Source organism: Helianthus annuus, chromosome 16, assembly GCF_002127325.2.
Source record: "Helianthus annuus cultivar XRQ/B chromosome 16, HanXRQr2.0-SUNRISE, whole genome shotgun sequence".
NCBI classification, from domain to species: Eukaryota; Viridiplantae; Streptophyta; class Magnoliopsida; order Asterales; family Asteraceae; genus Helianthus; species Helianthus annuus.
This window is the reverse complement of record NC_035448.2, coordinates 7,474,200-7,492,416: the sequence shown is the minus strand read 5'-3', so window position 1 is coordinate 7,492,416 and position 18,217 is coordinate 7,474,200. Positions and strand designations below refer to the sequence as shown.

At 40.7% G+C, this 18,217-nt stretch overlaps 1 long non-coding RNA gene across 1 annotated transcript in view; it reads right to left on the bottom strand.

The window, feature by feature from the left end:
- LOC118488431 overlaps positions 1 to 17,637 on the bottom strand; it is a 30,622-nt gene extending 12,985 nt beyond the window's left edge. The window contains exons 1-2 of the long non-coding RNA XR_004884703.1: positions 17,232 to 17,637; positions 6,092 to 6,095 (exon numbers count right to left, since the gene is read on the bottom strand). This is a non-coding gene — a long non-coding RNA (uncharacterized LOC118488431). The remainder of the gene's footprint in view (positions 1 to 6,091; positions 6,096 to 17,231) is intronic.
- Positions 17,638 to 18,217: the final 580 nt, after the last annotated feature.

The following is an 18,217-nucleotide window of genomic DNA, read 5'->3' as shown; positions in this document are numbered from 1 at the left end:
ACTAGCATGGACCAAGCATGAAAGGCTAACGGGTCGAAATGGGGCAAGGAAGCGGTTACGAACATGGATGCACGAGGTAAGTGATTTCCGTAATCACTTCGTAGTACAAGTAAGTAATAAAGCGTTGTAATGAATTAAATATGATGTTTGAGGTCAAATATGTGTTAAAGTCTTTCGTCGTAAATGATGGGTTTAAGGTTGACCAAAATGCCCATGATGGGTATTTTGGGGTAAACGAACTTAAAAGTGGTTTAGAAGCAAGTTATTCGATTAGAGTAATGTTTTGGACAAGTATGGAAGTGGGGATGATGGTTTGGTCAGTCATAGACCAATTAATGCGCGAATACCCTTAACGGGTCAAATAGTTAGAAAATAGTTAAGTCGAATGTATGTAAGTTAAGGATTTCCGTAATCCGGAGGTAAGATTTTAAGTTCATATGATATAATGTGAATTTACAAGCATGTAGGAAGAAACGGGAGGTCAAACGGGTAAACGGTTCAAAAGTTACGTGCGTTTTAGTACGTACGGACGACGAAACGAACCTGCAGAAAACTGCAAAAACTAGAGGGCGTCGCCGACGGGTATGGTACCCAAAGGTGGGATCCTAAAGAATATGTAGTAATATGGTACCCAAAGGTGGGATCCTAAAGAATATGTAGTAATATGGTACCCAAAGGTGGGATCCTAAAGAATATGTAGTAATATGGTACCCAAAGGTGGGATCCTAAAGAATATGTAGTAATATGGTACCCAAAGGTGGGATCCTAAAGAATATGTAGTAATATGGTACCCAAAGGTGGGATCCTAAAGAATAAGTAGTAATATGGTACCCAAATGTGGGATTCTAAAGAATATGTAGTAATATGGTACCCAAATGTGGGATCCTAAAGAATAAGTAGTAATATGGTACCTAATTGTGGGATTCTAAGTTAAGAATTTCCTTTACGTATATAGATGTGTATGTATGTATGTATAAAGATATGTATGAGTGTATGCATGTATGTAAAGATGTAAGAAAGGTATGTACGTATGTAGATGTGAACGTACGTATGTATAAAGATATGTATGAGTGTATGCATGAATGTAGAGATGTAGGAAAGGTATGTATGTATGTATGTAATTGTGTATGTATGTATGTGTAAAGACATGTATGAGTGTATGCATGTATGTAAAGTTGGAGGAAAGATATGTATGTATGTAGATGTGAATGTATGTTTGTATGTAAGTATGTATATAAGCATGATTTAGACACGTTGAGTGTTAACGTTTTAATGGTGTACCTTGAGAATGAAAGGTAATGCAGGTACATTACTGAAGCCTCACCAGGGAATGGATACGCAGATGTAATGCTTAAAGTTTGAAAAATGACGAACAGTGAAGTGTTTGTGAATGAATCTTGTTTATATAATGTGTGCTAATGTATGAATGAATGTGGTGAGTGCAGGTTGTACGAGTCACGAGGATCTTCAAGGATTAGAGATCGAGGATCGAGTCACAAGACAGATTGTACGGAAACGTTGGTGTTGAAATTTAGAAAACCCATGTCATGCATTTAATTGTAAATGAGTCAATTGATGACTTCATGTGAAAAGGTTGTATTAAAATGAAGTTTTAAGTAAGTCAAGGTAATTATAAGGAAAGAAATTTTATGGTACGTGTTTCCGCTGCGACTTTAGTCAATTACAAAATTAGGGTGTTACATAACCAATAATCACCGATACGATATTCTGTTCGGTCGATTCAGGAACCAACTAACGGATGCCAAAGTATTATACTTTGTGAATTTCGTTAAACGGAATCCAAAGTACTATACTTTGTGAGTTCGTTAAACGGAATCCAAAGTACTGTCTGAATAAGACTACACTTTGTGTAGTTCGTTAAGGTTCGAATCTCGTAACTATCGTTGAGGTTTGATTTGGGTTTTACACAAATACGTATTCCATTCTGTTAAGCTATATGTTTAACTACCGAAAATACTCCCCACCACACACACATGCGAATCACTAATTAGTATAGCAGGGTGCTGCTACGATACAGGGTATTAACTCGATCGCTATTACGATTCATTTTCCGACCGATCAATATATCCAATGGATGTTTAAGTGCCACCCACATTAGGGTTATACTTTGTCGTTCGTCGTTAAATTGATGGATGTTTAAGTATCGCACTTTGTCGTTTGTTGTGAGAATTTGATCTCGTGAGTTATCGTAATTGTTGTATTAAGTTACCTACCTAGTTCGTGTGCACTCGGTTACAAGGCTAAATCAATAGGTGTAACACCTCGAATTTTTGTGTCCAATGATGTGTTAACACGTGTCATTTGTTTACACGTGGCATCTATAATAAATAAAGGACTAACTTTGACAAACCTTGAAAGTATATAAATTCGAGGGTTATAAATATCAACAAGGGTAAATATACTGTATAGTATCCCTAAATAATGCTTAAACCTTCAAACGAATAAATTATAGATCGTACAAAAACAAAACGCGGAAGAAAGTGAGAGATTACAAACTACAGGGGTTAACTGTGTCAACATGTTTAATAATACCTCTGAGTGACCCTTTAACGTTCCAAAGACTTTGTAACGGTATTATACCCTCACTAAAATAATATATATGAATTTCGCGAAGTTTCGATATGAAACGAGAAAGTTACGATCGAATTCGTAGAAGAAGGGTTAAAAGCGTCAACAGTGAAAGTTAAGGCTTTCCAATATAATTAATAAATAAACCGGGGACTTAATAATGCGGGTAAATAACACGAGGCCCCTATCGGTAAATAACCGAGGGCCAAACCGCAAAGTTACCCCTTCAAAACCGAAAGGTCAGGTAAATCATTACGAAAGATTTCGTTATTAATTACCGGATTCTGATAATCATGACAAAAGATTTTAAAAATCTGAAAAACAGACTTCTCGCGACCCGCGTGAAGGTTAGGCTTAAGTGTAAGCGGGCCGCGAGCCTCCTAAATAACACGCCTAATATTTAAACTTTAGGCGACCCGCGTTAAAGTGCATGGGAACTCCCATGCGGGTCGCGTAAAGTGCCCAGATGCAGAATTGTTGTAACTACTTGGCCTTTGGACCATTTGAACGATCAAACCTCAATCAATGAGGCATGGGCACCCTACAATTGACCCATATCACTCAGGGGACACCTACCCATCATCATGATCAGTAGTAGCATGTTGTGTAATGATTTTAGGCCTTGTTCTTGGCTATAAATAGCACCATTGTGCTCACAACCTTCATCACACTCAAAACTCACCCATCTGATCATTCTAAGTGCTCCCAAGCATTCTCTTCTGCTCTATAAGCAAGAACACACTTCTGTAAGTCGTTCACAATCAATTTGGTCTTGCATTTCCATAGTTATAGCTTATAAACACAACCGTCGTAACTAACGGTTGTCATTACAATAACTTGCAAATGGTTCAGTCTTATGACGAATCAAAAATGGTTATGAGTTGGTATTTATGTGGGTATTAAACCTCTAAAATGGTTCCCCCTGATCACCACTCTAACTATGTCAAATGTCGAGTCAAACGTGCGGTTAAAAAGTCAACAGAAAGCTATTTTAGCGATTTATGCATAATCTGTAATGTATATGTTATGGAACCTGTTTTGACAATCATAAAACATGATAATAAGTATATAAACCTGTTTGCGCTCGTTTGAATCGATCATTTACTATATCGAACCGGTTCGGAGCCGAAAGTCGCAAAAGTTTGACTTTTGCTTTGACTTCAGTTCTGACCCGTTTTAGCGAGGTATAAATATACCTTAGGACTCTCTTAGGACCAGGTCACATATTGGTATAAACCTCTGTGGTCGGTTCATGAGTTATCCGAGTCTTTTGCGCAATTCCGTCATTCGCCTAAAAGTTGACCGTAACGACCTTTTAAAAATTAAAACGAGTATTTCGGACACGTGAACGGACCAAAACCTTGCTTATTAAATTATAAGCATGTCCTTAAAATTTCACGTCAATCCGAGGTCTAGAATGAGAGTTATGCTAAAAGGCGCACTTTTAAGAAAGTTTTGTAATTAACGGCGCAATTAGCATAACGCCCATCTAGCCCAAGTTTTCGTCACCAAAACTTTTACCCACTGTGGTAAAATAATATTTTGGGAATTTTAAAGATTTTTAATAATTTTTACCTTGCTCATAACCTGCGGTTATGGCTACGGTTCGGTAAATACCGAATATGCCCTTTTTGGCCAAAACAGGAGTTCTACAAGGTCTTTTGACTCGATTCCAGTTGCCACTGGTTTTAAATAATAAATAAAGTATTTTAAGCTCTATAAGCTGTTCGGGAAACTCAGATTTCCTGTAGAACTCGAAAAGCCTTTTTAAAGTCTTTAAAATGACCGAAAAGCCCCTACGGGGCATATTACCAACTTAAACTCGTTACGGGCATTACGGAAGGTATCCTACTGATACCAAAATACTTTTAAGGCATATTGACTTAGGAAATAAGCGTAGGACACTTATGGTTAACCGTTTCGCCTATTTGCGCACACGGTACGGCTCATGGAACTAGTTTTCGTGCAATAGCCGATATGGGTCAAATTATATTCTTTGAACCCCAAAATCCAGAGTATGAACTATAAACCCATATAAAACAAGTCACTGAACTTGTTGGGTCCAAATCATACTCCATTCTCGGTTTTCGCCTTTTTCGTGCGAATTAACCATATCTATGTATCGGAATCAACCGGTTTAAGCTACGGCTAATATAAGGACCGTTAGGATTCTAAGAGGTTAATTAAAACCTTCGTTCCAGATTAGGAGCCCCAGTAAAAGCTATCGGTGACTTGATCTTAATTAAGGATTTATACTTGCAAAGGTAAATACTTTTGACTTATTTCCCCTATATGGGCTTGGGTTACGGTATATTAATACCGCTTGATTGAGCATTATATAATTCCATCGCTTAGGTGGTTAATTGATTAGATATGATTGGCTCATTTAAACAGTTTTGTTGCTTATAAGCCTTTGGGGGGTTTAATGACCGTTGTCCCGGATATCCTTGGCATCATTTTACGAAATGGCCACGACCATCGACATCCCGGTGTAGGCGTACACCCGGTATAAAGTGTCGACATTAAAATTAAAAGACGTAGCCGTTGGTTTTTATACTACGGTTTTACGCAAACGTGGTGTGTCTATAAATCTTTAACCCGGCACGACCCGGGCTACTGAACGCATAAAAGAACATGTAAAACGTTCACAAGATCATTATGAATTTTCCCAAGTTATAAAAGAGTTTGTGCCTTGTGCATTCAAATCAATTTTAATAAGCATTTTCAAATGTGTCAGTTGAATGTATTTACCAGTGTAAACTGACGTATTTTCCCCAAAAAGATTAAGTGCAGGTACCTAAACGTAATTGGCTGGTATTAGCTCCCTAGCGTCGGGATAAGCCTCGCAAGCTTGATTGCAGTATCTGATGGAACAATAATTTATGACTATTTACGATCCACTGTGGATATATCCAACCCCTGTAATACATTTTGATATTACAATCAGAGGTTGAAATTTATATATTTATCTTATGCTTCCGCTGTGCATTATATAATTGTGTGGTTTGACTATATTGTTGCCAACATCGTCACGATAATCCCCCACCGGGCCCACCGGTGAGACACGTGGAAATCGGGGTGTGACAGGTTGGTATCAGAGCCAACATTGAGTGAATTAAACACTACCCTATTGTGTTTAATCTCAATGACACAATTGCACATACTTGAGTCTAGACAATAACTTAGGACAAATTCGGATTAATACTCCTTATTGTCTTTATTTTCGATTTGATTTTTAATAAGTTTTGGAGCAGGAAAATGCCACCTATTATATTCCGAGGAAGAGGAAGGGGAAGAAGAGGCAGAGGAGAAGTCGTGACACATCACGATAACGAAGCTGGACCATCTGGTACAAGACATCCTTCGATGACACGGAGCGAAGAGCCACAACGACGAAGAGATCTTTACGAACCCGCGAGGCATTCCACTTCGCACAGCTCGACGCCATCCTACCGGCACTCCTTTGGGCCAGATTCAGAAAATAATCCTAACAACCCACAACCTTCCTTCATACCTCTACAACGTTCGGTTTCGCACTGGAATTACGACGACCCTACTCCATACTACGTAGCTCAGTTTAATCCGGCTGACTACATACAGGAACCTTCAGGTTTCGTTCCACTAGGGCCACAAGACCACTTTTCTGAAGATCCCATGGAGGAGGATGAGGATCCAACTGAACCAGCTCGTGGTACGCCCACGCATCCGATAGAAGTTTCTGATGGGTCATCCTTCCATGGAACGCCCTATCAAGGACCTGACAGTTTCCAAGCAATGTTTGACCGACATGAGTGGTACTACACACCACCTCAACAGACATCTCAACAACCGAGACATCCACAGGATCCCTCTGAGGATTCACGCTTTGAGGCAGTTACGCCACCACCTCCGCCACCGGCACAACCAGTGATACCTGATCCGCCGAGGCGTAGGAGGACAAATGCTCGTATGTCTACACGAGGAGGAGGGGGTATCCACTTCAGCACTCCTCGACATTCTAGTAGTAGCCACTATCCGCCACTACAAGAAGAAGGACCTTCAAGTCCTATACAGGAGGCGAACTCCGCACCAACTGCACGAAATTCGCCACCATTTGGGTATGACCAACCCATACCTGCTTATACAGGTCCGACGGCTTATAACCCGTTCGAACCGTCACAAGCACAATACAACTACGGCTATGAGCGCGACCCATATGTGGTGTCGGCTAGATATAACGCGCGCTACCCTGACGGAGCACATGGAAACATGGGACCACCGGACTACTCAGCTCATGGGTATCCAATACCTCCCAGACCTCCAGCTCCGCATCAAGCGCCACAACCACGTTTCTCTCCTCCTGAACAGGAAGAAATACTCCATCGACTAGATCGAGTGGAGAGAGAGTTCGAGGAAGAGAAGAAAAGCCACCGAGGATTTCTCAAAGGCTTGGCGAACCTACTTAAGGGCAAAAAGAAGAAACGTGACCACTAGCCCTTAATAGTTGTACTACTGTAATTTCTACTTTGAAATAAGTCCCTGCGCGGACAACTTATCGTATTTCAGTCCCTACGTGGACTTGTCTTTAGTCCTTGCATGGACACCTATCTTGTATTAGTCCCTGCGTGGACTTGTCACTTATTTTAAAACCTCTCTGGAGGTATGTACTATTTGAAAGACCCGTTTAGGGCAATATGTAATTGTATTTGAGATTTTGGAATGTATGTTATGAGTTTTGTTTTAATGTATATAAAAATAAATCAAAACCATTCCTTTTATATTGATCTGCCTAAATAAAGAATCTTAAAAGGTGAAACCTAGCTTGGGGTCTGTTAAGATCTAGTCAAGATGGTACGACCTAACTGAAAAGATTCTGATTCCCTGTTAACCTCTGTACGCATGTTAACATTCATGGCAGATGTGATTCGTTAAAATCACGCACGTCATTCTTATACAATAATCCTTTAAGGATTTCAAAACCCAACTAAATGATATATAAATCGTGGGTTAAATCACCAATGAAGGTGATCAGTATTATAAAGACATCCATTAGTGATGCAATGCCTACGGGCCAGTATTATAAAGACATCCATTAGTGATGCAATGCCTACGGGCCAGTATTATTAAAACATCCATTAGTGATGCAGTGCCTACGGGCCAGAATTATTAAAACATCCATTTGTGATGCAGTGCCTACGGGCCAGAATTATTAAAACATCCATTAGTGATGTAGTGCCTACGGGCCAGTATTATTAAAACATCCATTAGTGATGCAGTGCCTACGGGCCAGAATTATTAAAACATCCATTTGTGATGCAGTGCCTACGGGCCAGAATTATTAAAACATCCATTAGTGATGTAGTGCCTACGGGCCAGTATTATTAAAACATCCATTAGTGATGCAGTGCCTACGGGCCAGAATTATTAAAACATCCATTAGTGATGTAGTGCCTACGGGCCAATATTATTAAAACATCCATTAGTGATGTAGTGCCTACGGGCCGACCATATTAAGACATCCATTAGAGGTGTAGTGCCTATGGGCCATAATAATTGTCTTATAAAGACAAAAGGCAGTGGTAGTCTATGACTCTCTGTCAGAAAGAGATAAAAGAACTACGGTTCAACTCTCTATGCCTTTGATTCTCTGAAATCTCGGCTAATATTATAAAACATCATCATGATTAGGCTTTATGCCGCCAATACTATTTATATAGTTGAAATAGGATATATTCAAATCCTAATATTTAATGAAATAAAAAGTTAACCAAATATGGTCTCTGTACCATGGTTGACAAATTGTCATAAAAGACAATCATATAATAATCTCCTAAATTAAAATTTTGTTATCTTCTGTAACAGATTCAAGTTACAATGGCGGATCCCAATGGAGAGAACAGCCACACAAATGAAGATGACTATGACAATGCGTCAGTACATTTGACAGGCGCACAGCTAAAGGCTCTGATCAACAATGCTGTCCAGGCAGCTATTGATCGTCAACATACTGAGTCTCAAGGCAGAACTGTGTCAAAACCACCCTCTAAACCGAAGACACACTCCAAACCACCCTATGAACCCAAGAAAGATGACGACAAACATTCGTCTACTGAGCACAGCGTTCATCGCGATAGAGAATATACTGATGCGTCCAGTGCTAAGGGTTGCACCTACAAATACTTTGTATCATGTAAGCCCCGTGAATTTACAGGGGAGAAAGGCGCGGTTGATTGTATCACCTGGCTGGACGAGATGGACACGATAGTGGACATCAGCGGGTGCGCTGAGAGGGACGTGGTTAAGTTTGTGTCCCAGTCATTCAAGGGCGAGGCCCTGGCGTGGTGGAGAGCTCTGGTGCAGGCTTCAGGTAAGTCTGCCTTATACAAAATGTCATGGGGGGAGTTTATTACCCTCATAAAAGAAAACTACTGCCCTCAGCACGAGGTTGAGAAGATTGAGGCAGATTTTGTCTCACTAGTGATGACAAACCTGGATTGTCAAGCATATCTGACAAGTTTTAACACTATGTCACGCCTGGTGCCATATCTTGTGACACCAGAACCAAGAAGGATTGCCCGTTTCATTGGGGGCTTAGAGCCGGCAATCAAGGCCAGTGTGAAGGCTTCTAGGCCGACGACCTTCAGGTCAGTTACTGACCTCTCCTTGTCTCTTACACTTGATGCTGTCCGTCTGAGGGCACAAAGGAGCAAGGAGGCTGAAAAGCGAAAACGTGAGGATGATACCTCACGAAAGTCTGGGAAAAAGCACCGTGGAAACGGTGAGGGCAAGAGAGGGTCGGAGGCAAAGAAGGAGGGGCAAGCTGATGGAAGACCTCACTGCAAGGTCTGCAAGAAACCTCACTCCGGGAAGTGTAGGTTTGCGTCTGGTTCACAGTCGCAACAAAAGACTCCATCCTGTGGGCTATGCAAGTCCAAGGATCATAAGACGGTGGAGTGCAAAAAGATAAAGGACGCAACCTGCTATAATTGTAATGAGAAGGGGCATATAAAGAGTAATTGCCCGAAGTATGCCAAGAAGGCGGAGGAGACTAAGAAATCAAATGCGAGAATTTTTCGCTTGGATGCAAAGGAAGCGGTTAAGGACGACAATGTGCTTACAGGTACTTTTCTCGTAAATAATATATTTGCAAGAGTACTATTCGATTCTGGCGCTGATAAGTCCTTTGTAGACCAGAAATTTTGCCAACTACTAAATATGCCAATCAAAACCCTTGACGTGAAATACGAAGTAGAGTTAGCAGACGGCACGATAGAAACCGTCTCTACCATTCTAGAAGGATGTGAAATATCCATTAGGAACCATTCTTTTCCTTTATCTCTACTTCCTTTCAAACTAGCGGGTTTTGACATCGTGCTAGGCATGGACTGGTTATCCCATAACCAGGCCCAAATCATTTGCGGCAAGAGGCAAATAGTCTTAAAGACTCCGAGTGGTGAATCTCTTACCATTCGAGGGGATACGCATTACGGATTTCCCAAAGACGTATCTATGCTGAAAGCTTCAAGGTGTTTGAACAGAGGCTGTGTAATTTACATGGCTCAGGTGATAATTGAAGAACCAAAGCCGAAGATCGAGGATCTTCCTGTCATCTCTGAATACCCCGAGGTTTTTCCTGAAGAACTACCTGGTTTGCCACCAGATAGACAAGTGGAGTTCAGAATCGACATCATTCCTGGAGCAGCTCCGACAGCAAGAGCACCTTACAGGCTAGCTCCAACGGAAATGAAAGAACTGAGGACCCAGTTGGATGAACTGCTGGCGAAAGGTTTTATCAGACCTAGTTCATCTCCCTGGGGAGCTCCTGTCCTATTTGTAAAGAAGAAGGACGGATCGATGCGGTTGTGCATCGACTATAGAGAGCTGAATAAAGTTACCATAAAGAATAGATATCCTTTACCAAGGATCGATGATCTATTCGATCAGCTGCAAGGAGCAAGTTACTTCTCCAAGATCGACTTAAGGTCGGGTTATCATCAACTAAGGGTCAGAGATGAAGATGTACACAAGACTGCATTTAGGACTCGCTATGGTCATTACGAGTTCCTAGTGATGCCTTTTGGGCTCACAAATGCACCAGCTGCGTTCATGGATCTCATGAATCGCGTTTGCAAGCCGTATCTAGATAAATTCGTCATAGTCTTCATCGACGATATCCTTATCTATTCCAAGAATCAAGCTGACCACGAGAAGCACCTCCGTTGCATTCTCGAATTACTACAACGTGAGAAACTCTACGCCAAATTCTCGAAATGTGAATTCTGGCTACGAGAAGTCCAGTTTTTAGGACACGTTGTGAGCGAGCGTGGTATCCAAGTGGATCCCGCTAAGGTAGAGGCGGTCATGAACTGGCAGGAGCCGAAGACGCCTACCGAAATTCGTAGCTTCCTGGGGTTAGCAGGATACTACCGGAGATTTATTGAAAATTTTTCAAGGATTGCTGCGCCTTTGACTTCCTTGACCAAGAAGAAAGAAAAGTACATTTGGGGCCCGAAGCAGCAAGAGTCCTTTGAAATACTGAAGCAAAAGCTAAGCAACGCACCTGTGTTGACACTACCGGAAGGTACAGATGAATTCGTGGTTTACTGCGATGCATCACACACGGGCATGGGATGTGTGCTTATGCAGAAGGGCAAGGTGATTGCCTATGCTTCGAGGCAATTAAAGGTGCATGAAAAGAATTACACCACCCATGATTTGGAGTTGGGTGCTGTTGTATTTGCACTGAAGTTATGGAGGCACTACCTGTATGGTATTAAATTTGTGATTTATTCTGATCACAAAAGCCTCCAGCACCTGTTCAACCAGAAAGAGCTGAACATGAGGCAACGCCGCTGGATGGAAACCCTGAATGATTATGACTGTGAAATCAGGTACCATCCCGGCAAGGCGAATGTAGTCGCCGATGCCTTGAGCAGGAAGGAAGGGATAAAACCCATTCGAATCAATGCCAAGAGCATTGAAGTTAAAAATAATTTGATGGAAAGGATATTAGCTGCGCAGCGTGAGGCTGTGTTGTAAGCTAATTATCCAAATGAAAAGCTAGGAGTAACTGAGGAGCAGTTGACTCTTAGCAAGGATGGAATTCTTAGGCTGAATGGACGTATATGGGTTCCGATTTATGGGGGACTACGAGATGTTGTTCTCCAGGAAGCCCATAGTTCCAAATACTCAGTCCATCCTGGTGCTGATAAGATGTACCAAGACTTAAAGGCAAATTATTGGTGGATAGGCTTGAAAAAGTCTGTTGCCACCCATGTAGCAAAGTGCTTGACTTGTGCTCAAGTCAAAGCCGAGCACCAAAAGCCGTCTGGCTTGCTACAACAGCCTGAACTTCCCGAGTGGAAGTGGGAATGCGTAACTATGGACTTCATAACCAAGTTACCCAAAACCAGGAAAGGAAACGATACAATATGGGTCATAGTCGATAGGCTGACTAAATCAGCTCATTTTCTACCCATCAAGGAGACGTATAGCTCCGATATGTTAGCCCAACTTTATGTTGATAAGATTGTAGCCTTACACGGCATACCTGTGTCTATTATCTCCGACAGGGATACTAGATACACGTCTCACTTCTGGAAGAGCTTCCAGCAATCTTTGGGCACGCGTTTAAACTTTAGTACGGCTTACCATCCACAGACGGACGGTCAAAGTGAGCGTACTATCCAAACGCTAGAAGACATGCTTCGTGCATGTGCGATCGATTTAGGTGGTAACTGGGATAAAAATCTACCCCTGATCGAATTCTCCTACAATAATAGCTACCACACCAGCATAAAGGCTGCGCCTTTTGAGGCATTATATGGTAGGAAATGTAGATCGCCTGTTTGTTGGGCGGAAGTAGGAGAGGTCCAATTGTCGGGACCAGAGATTGTTTTCCAGACAACGGACAAGATTGTCCAGATCCGGGAACGTCTCAAGGCTGCCCGCGATAGGCAGAAGAGCTACGCTGATCCAAAGCGTAAGGATTTTCACTTCGAAGTAGGTGAAAAGGTATTACTTAAGGTATCGCCCTGGAAGGGGGTGATGCGTTTCGGCAAGAAGGGCAAGCTGAGTCCGAGATACATAGGGCCTTTTGAGGTCATTGAACGAGTCGGATCAGTTGCCTATAAACTGAACTTGCCTGAAGAGCTCAATGGAATTCACAATGTGTTCCACATCTGCAATCTCAAAAAGTGCTTCGCCGACGAGTCGTTGGTGATTCCACACACAGATGTGCATATAGATGAGAGCTTAAAGTTCATAGAAAAACCTTTGTCGATTGAAGATCGACAGGTGAAGAAGCTTCGCAGAAAGCACGTACCGATTGTAAAAGTCAAATGGGATGCTCGTAGAGGTCCTGAATATACGTGGGAAGTCGAAGCTACAATGAAAGAAAAATACCCCTATTTATTTGAGTAAATCTCGGGTCGAGATTTATTTTAAGGGGGTGAGGATGTAACACCTCGAATTTTTGTGTCCAATGATGTGTTAACACGTGTCATTTGTTTACACGTGGCATCTATAATAAATAAAGGACTAATTTTGACAAACCTTGAAAGTATATAAATTCGAGGGTTATAAATATCAACAAGGGTAAATATACTGTATAGTATCCCTAAATAATGCTTAAACCTTCAAACGAATAAATTATAGATCGTACAAAAACAAAACACGGAAGAAAGTGAGAGATTACAAACTACAGGGGTTAACTGTGTCAACATGTTTAATAATACCTCTGAGTGACCCTTTAACGTTCCAAAGACTTTGTAACGGTATTATACCCTCACTAAAATAATATATATGAATTTCGCGAAGTTTCGATATGAAACGAGAAAGTTACGATCGAATTCGTAGAAGAAGGGTTAAAAGCGTCAACAGTGAAAGTTAAGGCTTTCCAATATAATTAATAAATAAACCGGGGACTTAATAATGCGGGTAAATAACACGAGGCCCCTATCGGTAAATAACCGAGGGCCAAACCGCAAAGTTACCCCTTCAAAACCGAAAGGTCAGGTAAATCATTACGAAAGATTTCGTTATTAATTACCGGATTCTGATAATCATGACAAAAGATTTTAAAAATCTGAAAAACAGACTTCTCGCGACCCGCGTGAAGGTTAGGCTTAAGTGTAAGCGGGCCGCGAGCCTCCTAAATAACACGCCTAATATTTAAACTTTAGGCGACCCGCGTTAAAGTGCATGGGAACTCCCATGCGGGTCGCGTAAAGTGCCCAGATGCAGAATTGTTGTAACTACTTGGCCTTTGGACCATTTGAACGATCAAACCTCAATCAATGAGGCATTGGCACCCTACAATTGACCCATATCACTCAGGGGACACCTACCCATCATCATGATCAGTAGTAGCATGTTGTGTAATGATTTTAGGCCTTGTTCTTGGCTATAAATAGCACCATTGTGCTCACAACCTTCATCACACTCAAAACTCACCCATCTGATCATTCTAAGTGCTCCCAAGCATTCTCTTCTGCTCTATAAGCAAGAACACACTTCTGTAAGTCGTTCACAATCAATTTGGTCTTGCATTTCCATAGTTATAGCTTATAAACACAACCGTCGTAACTAACGGTTGTCATTACAATAACTTGCAAATGGTTCAGTCTTATGACGAATCAAAAATGGTTATGAGTTGGTATTTATGTGGGTATTAAACCTCTAAAATGGTTCCCCCTGATCACCACTCTAACTATGTCAAATGTCGAGTCAAACGTGCGGTTAAAAAGTCAACAGAAAGCTATTTTAGCGATTTATGCATAATCTGTAATGTATATGTTATGGAACCTGTTTTGACAATCATAAAACATGATAATAAGTATATAAACCTGTTTGCGCTCGTTTGAATCGATCATTTACTATATCGAACCGGTTCGGAGCCGAAAGTCGCAAAAGTTTGACTTTTGCTTTGACTTCAGTTCTGACCCGTTTTAGCGAGGTATAAATATACCTTAGGACTCTCTTAGGACCAGGTCACATATTGGTATAAACCTCTGTGGTCGGTTCATGAGTTATCCGAGTCTTTTGCGCAATTCCGTCATTCGCCTAAAAGTTGACCGTAACGACCTTTTAAAAATTAAAACGAGTATTTCGGACACGTGAACGGACCAAAACCTTGCTTATTAAATTATAAGCATGTCCTTAAAATTTCACGTCAATCCGAGGTCTAGAATGAGAGTTATGCTAAAAGGCGCACTTTTAAGAAAGTTTTGTAATTAACGGCGCAATTAGCATAACGCCCATCTAGCCCAAGTTTTCGTCACCAAAACTTTTACCCACTGTGGTAAAATAATATTTTGGGAATTTTAAAGATTTTTAATAATTTTTACCTTGCTCATAACCTGCGGTTATGGCTACGGTTCGGTAAATACCGAATATGCCCTTTTTGGCCAAAACAGGAGTTCTACAAGGTCTTTTGACTCGATTCCAGTTGCCACTGGTTTTAAATAATAAATAAAGTATTTTAAGCTCTATAAGCTGTTCGGGAAACTCAGATTTCCTGTAGAACTCGAAAAGCCTTTTTAAAGTCTTTAAAATGACCGAAAAGCCCCTACGGGGCATATTACCAACTTAAACTCGTTACGGGCATTACGGAAGGTATCCTACTGATACCAAAATACTTTTAAGGCATATTGACTTAGGAAATAAGCGTAGGACACTTATGGTTAACCGTTTCGCCTATTTGCGCACACGGTACGGCTCATGGAACTAGTTTTCGTGCAATAGCCGATATGGGTCAAATTATATTCTTTGAACCCCAAAATCCAGAGTATGAACTATAAACCCATATAAAACAAGTCACTGAACTTGTTGGGTCCAAATCATACTCCATTCTCGGTTTTCGCCTTTTTCGTGCGAATTAACCATATCTATGTATCGGAATCAACCGGTTTAAGCTACGGCTAATATAAGGACCGTTAGGATTCTAAGAGGTTAATTAAAACCTTCGTTCCAGATTAGGAGCCCCAGTAAAAGCTATCGGTGACTTGATCTTAATTAAGGATTTATACTTGCAAAGGTAAATACTTTTGACTTATTTCCCCTATATGGGCTTGGGTTACGGTATATTAATACCGCTTGATTGAGCATTATATAATTCCATCGCTTAGGTGGTTAATTGATTAGATATGATTGGCTCATTTAAACAGTTTTGTTGCTTATAAGCATTTGGGGGGTTTAATGACCGTTGTCCCGGATATCCTTGGCATCATTTTACGAAATGGCCACGACCATCGACATCCCGGTGTAGGCGTACACCCGGTATAAAGTGTCGACATTAAAATTAAAAGACGTAGCCGTTGGTTTTTATACTACGGTTTTACGCAAACGTGGTGTGTCTATAAATCTTTAACCCGGCACGACCCGGGCTACTGAACGCATAAAAGAACATGTAAAACGTTCACAAGATCATTATGAATTTTCCCAAGTTATAAAAGAGTTTGTGCCTTGTGCATTCAAATCAATTTTAATAAGCATTTTCAAATGTGTCAGTTGAATGTATTTACCAGTGTAAACTGACGTATTTTCCCCAAAAAGATTAAGTGCAGGTACCTAAACGTAATTGGCTGGTATTAGCTCCCTAGCGTCGGGATAAGCCTCGCAAGCTTGATTGCAGTATCTGATGGAACAATAATTTATGACTATTTACGATCCACTGTGGATATATCCAACCCCTGTAATACATTTTGATATTACAATCAGAGGTTGAAATTTATATATTTATCTTATGCTTCCGCTGTGCATTATATAATTGTGTGGTTTGACTATATTGTTGCCAACATCGTCACGGTAATCCCCCACCGGGCCCACCGGTGAGACACGTGGAAATCGGGGTGTGACAATAGGCTAAGCTTTGCCAGTATAAATCTGCAATATATCAAGGCTTATCTGTAGACTAAACTTTGGCCGTATGAATCTGCATGTTTATAATGTGAGTCATTCTCTTTTTATCAAATTACTTTCAAAATCATGTTTATTTTCAAAGGTTATAATTACAGGGATTAAGTCTTTGTAATCACCAAATTACAGCTGGTATGTGGGGTATTGTGCACATTACTATTTTTATCACTCTATGTGAGTGAGTATTACTCTATGTGAGTGATTATTACTCTGTGTGAGTAAACCGTCATTATTAGGGCGACGGGACCCAATAGTGGTATGACCACAGTCACAGATCCGGTCGAGTGACAAATACCCATTCTTGATAATTGGTTGATAAAAACATTGTAATCGCTCTTAATACTGTGAATTATAACAAATCTGTTTTTATAAAACCTGAATGAACTCACTCAGTATTTCCCGCTGACAAAACCTTTTTAAAACGCGTTTCAGGTAATTACAGTAGATTGGAGTAAGGATTAGATCCATCACTGAAGGACTTCAAGAAGTGGCTTATTTCATTAATTAAATCAAATTAAGAAATATCGTTTTTATATTAAAAGCTACCTTTGTAAAACATGGGTTTATCCCATCTATTTAATAAATAAAATCCGGTGTTTCTAAACTCTGATATTTTTCCTAACTCACGGTCCTGATGAAATTTCCGCTGCAATGTTTTTCAAAATAAAAATAATCACCGGTACCACGGGACTGCTCACGGCACCCGATTCCGTCCAGGGTGGGTCGGGGGTCGTGACAAAATCTACGCTTGATAACTACATATCGTTGATTATGACCGATTATCATAAAAAACATAGCCATCTTCTCCTCAACCGATACATGTTTACTATCCTCTAACGAATAATTTACTCTAAAATGTGCACATAGTCGGAAAAATGATTCACGAGACATACGTAGAAGTTCAATGCATTGTTTGGGATTTCCTGTCAATAACTATGTGCTTGGCGGCGGAGGAGAAGGAGCAGGTCTCGGCGGCGGCGGAGGAGAAGGAGCAGTCGGCGGTTGAGATAGTGGGGGAGGAGCAGGGCGGCGGTTCAGATGGTGGGGGAGGAGCCAGGTGCGGGCTGTGGGAGAAATCTAGGGTTTGGAGGTGTTTTGATGGGGAGAAGTGTTTTGAAGAGGGGAGAAGAGATAAGCCCACATCTGCCCGACAAAGAGGTGGGGCAGATCTTTTTATTTGAAAACTCTTCTAAAAAACAAACAAGCTGCAGACCTTTATGTCTGCGCGTGGTCTGCGTGGAGAAGAGAAAAGATGTTCTGAAGTGCTTTTTCTAAAAAACAAACACCCCCCTAGTAACACTGTCCCTTTATCTGCATCCTTTCTGGAAATTGTTCACCTTGGGCAGCATACGAGGCACGCACGTAGTCAAGGGCTTTAACAAAAACAAATGTAAAACAACCAAGATTTAACATCTCAAATGTAAACCTAACAAAACTACATCTAAACTTACTGAAAAAACAAATCACCACACGACTAGCATCAAAACCCAACATGTAAACCTAACAAAAAACTTTTTGAACAACATGTAAACCTAACAAAATCCCCATGTAACCTAAGAAAACCCCATGTAAACCTACTGAATATTAAAACCCAGATTTAAAACACAAAACAGCCAATATCTAAACAACAAATCAACCACACAAGTAGCATCTAAACACAAAAGGAACATACCACTATAAAAGTTGATTAGACCATTGTAAAGTGTATTTACGTTGTTGAAAAGTATTAAAC